The following is a 4053-nucleotide window of genomic DNA, read 5'->3' as shown; positions in this document are numbered from 1 at the left end:
TATGAATAAGTGCAATGTTGAAAGCATTCCATGTGAAAGCATGGTTGTGCTAACTCCCAACTTTCAATTTGCAAACATATAAACTTCATAAGATAGTTACAATGATCAAGTTTATTAAGTGCAATAAAGTAAATGTGCCATCAAGTTTGTGAGAGCTTTACTGACTAATATTCTCATACCAAAATTTAATTTAGAAGATAAATAAAAGCATGATGAATTTACTTGGAATAGCAATAATGCTAGTAGGTAGATATGGTGGGCACAATTGGCAAACTTTGGTTATTGGTGGTTGGATGCACGAGTAGAGTTCATACTCAGTACATGCGGAGGCTAGTAAAAGACTGGGAGCGACCAACTAAGAAAATAATAATGGCCATAATCATGCATAGCGACAAAATATTATCAATCAAAGCATAAAGTGATATTACATATCAAAAACTAAATGATCATAGAGGCTTTAGTTGACTGGTTATATTCATAACATGGTATAATCATGTGCCAAGTCAACCCAATAAAGCATCAAAGAAGAATACCACAATATTATGCTTGTATGATGGAAACAACATATGATTCTTTCAATATCACATTATGCACTCTCAGCTATTTGAGAAAAGTCATGCTACAAAAATAAATACTAAGCATATGACAAGAATAACATCCAACTTGACATGCCAAAGTCTATGCCACGGTCTAAACAAGCCCCCTTTTAGATCACTATACGCATGAAATATTTTACTCGTCTCCAACATCAATCAACTTATTTGAAATATCTCTCAGAAATGAAAATAAATATGAACCAGAGAGCTAATCATACATAAATAAATAATACTAACGAGCTATGAACAAAATTCGAGGGAAAAAACAAGAGCTAAACGCAGTACTAGAAAACTAGAACACTCAGAGAACAATAAGAGCGGAAACTAGAGCGTTCTATGCAATTAAAACAGAGCATGTCTCTCTCTAAAACAAATATGCCGGGATCATACCATATTCTACAACAAACAAAATAAAAATAAAGACGCTCCAAGAACAACAATCCACCTGGTTTAGTTCTAACATCAATCAAACATCCATTAAAACATTTAGCTACTGTAGAAATTTCTTGAAAAGATCCTTCCCTCAAAAGAACTTAAAAAATAAGAAAGAAATCAAGCGGCAAATGCAAATGGTGATAGAAATCTGTTAAAGCATAACAGCAGGTAAAGATCGATTTTTGCGAAAATCTTCTGTTACTCAGCTCGAAAAGTGTTCAACTAACGAAAGTTAGATAATAACCTGGGACATATGCACAAAAATTGGCAGCTCAAAATTTCACTCTGGCTGTTTATACGTACTTTTATGGTGACAGCAGAGGATCTGTTTTCAGGACAGCAACTTCCCCAAATCTTACTTTCTTTCTATTAGAGGCTATTCTTGGCACAAAAACAAAATAAAAATGATATGAATATGTTATTACAGAGGTAACAACTTCCAAGACTCAACATAAAAGAAAAAATTACAGAAATAAAATAATGGGTTGTCTCCCATAACCGTTTTTCTTTAATGTATTTTAGCTAGGCTCAGTAATTTGAGAAGATGCTCACATAAAAAATATAAATTGAAGTAAAAGAGAGCATCAAGAAGCAAATTACAAACACATTTAAGTCTCACTCACTTCCTATGCATAGAAATCTTGTACACAAATAAATTCACAAAGAACAAAGTGATAAGCATAGGAAGGCAAAACAAGAGTAACTTCAAAACTTTAAGCATGTAAGGAGGTATTTTAGTACCATGAAAACTTATACAACCATATTTTCCTCTGTCATAATAATTTTCACTAGCATCATGAATAAACTCAACAATATAACTATCACATAAAATATTGTTATCATGAGCCACATGCATAAAATAATTATTACTTCCCACATAAGCATAGTCATTCTTATTAATTATAGTGGGAGAAAATTCAATAAAATAGCTATAATTATTATTCTCATCATCATAATCATCAAATATAGGAGGCATATTGTAATCATGATTAATTTTCTCCTCGGTACTAGGTGGACTGAAAATATCATATTCATCATTGTAATCATCATATATTGGAGGCAGAGTATCATCATAGCAAACTGTGGACCCTGATCCTTTCTTTTACACTGATAAAACCATCTACTGCAAATACCGTTCTCTTTATTTTCAATGCAAACAAACATCTCTTTCCACACTATACGTCTAATCCTTTATTTTTAGCAAAGCCGGTGAGATTGACAACCTCACTGTAAGTTGGGGCAAAGTATTTTAGTTGTGTTGTGTGCAGGTTCCACGTTGTTGCTGACACCGGTAGTGCGCCCTGCCAAAGTCAGCCATCAACACCTTCAGAAGTGATTTCTTTCTCCTACTGATCGATTAAACCTTGATTTCTTACTGAGGGAAACTGTTGCTATGCTCATCATACCTTGCTCTTGGGGTTTCCCAACTGCGTGCTCTGCACAACATCGGTGTGGAGGAGGTTCTCCCCTTGCTTGGCGGCTGCCAAGGAGAGGAAATTTCGTGGCTATGGGTGTATGCCTCCAAAAGTAGGGTTTCTTCTCAATATATAGAGGTGGAGATGCAATCTTGGCCATAGGATGGACACCCTTTTTTATCCAAGGGCTCTTAGGACCCCTGTAGAACCTTCCTAGGACTCCCCGGTATCCTTTATCAGTCCCTCAAGTGTTGCCTTGGCCAAAATCCACAAATATCGAAGGAGTTTGAGTCAATCACGTCACATATTTTTCAAACACTACCACAAGCCAAAGGTGTGATGTCGTCCTCGCTCCTTCATCACCGGAGCCAAGCAAAGCTTATTGTAGTAGACTATGTTGAAGTAGACAAACAAGAAGTTATCGTGCTAAGGGCCCAAAGGACAAACACACCGAAGCATCAACCATCACTAATTATGATACCCGTCGATCGGAAGAGTCAGATGTAAAACCACACCAATGAACACAGATACCTACTGGATCCCAAAAGATTCGAGGTGCGCACAAGTTCGCGCGTCCTCCTTTTGAGCAAGGATATGGAAAGGATCGGAGGGCTTTGCTCTAACTCCAAGATGTAACCGCCACCTCATCTTTTTGAAGAACGCACTTTAAAAGTAACCTAAGGAAAGGACAAAACCCTCCCGCCCACGATTGTCCGATGTCCGTCACACCTCCAAGGCCCCGAGGCCACCGAAGGCGTCACCGACAAGGTGGATGGAACCCTATATTGATTTCACGATCGCCTATGTCCCTCTTATACTCCGTATCGATTCGGTACATTATGTGTATTTGGTATTATAAAATATTTATATTTTCTATATTTTTTCCGAATGATTTTTTTGTATAAGATTGGTAAAAATACAAAAGGTTTAACTTTGGTAAAATTGAAAAAAATATTATTTCGAGAAGGAGGGAGTATTTATCAGCAGCCCGCACCAAGACCATGCAAAACGAAAACCTCCTTTTAAAGGCAACTACACTGATAGGAGTGACATCAGCTACCATGTGCTGACCAATTCTTACACAAAATTATGAAACAAATATGAAACATAATTAAATATAACTCAAACAAGAATATTTTGTGAAACAAACTCGAGTGATGTCAACAATGATTTCATCAGTTTCACTTTTTGTCAGAATGTTTCACAATATATTTTGTGTATCACTTTAGTTTGACAAAAATTTCACTTATGTTTCAATTATTAGTTTTATATTATATAAATCTCAAAAGCCTCACTAATCTCGAAGTAGAGAGTAGATGGTAGATATGACAACCGTTACCAATCTCAAAACAGAGAGTGGATGGTAGATATAAAACCGGTAGATAGCGTTGCCTTAAAATTTGGTGGGTTCACCATTTGCGCCTGTTCATTACGAACGCCTGGATTGGGCGTCCGTCCGTACGTAGTAGTACAGGATCGTGCATCTCTGTAATCAGGGCATCTCCAGCGGCGCGACGTGCGTCCGTTTGCGTCGACCCTTTTGATCAAAATCGACTGCGCGTCCGTTTGCGTCGGGGGTTGGCTCCAGCGGCACGACGCATTTTTTA

The sequence above is a fragment of the Lolium rigidum genome, chromosome 3 (assembly GCF_022539505.1).
Source record: "Lolium rigidum isolate FL_2022 chromosome 3, APGP_CSIRO_Lrig_0.1, whole genome shotgun sequence".
Classification (NCBI taxonomy): Eukaryota; Viridiplantae; Streptophyta; class Magnoliopsida; order Poales; family Poaceae; genus Lolium; species Lolium rigidum.
The sequence above is the reverse complement of the archived record's forward strand: the minus strand, read 5'-3'. Positions refer to the sequence as shown.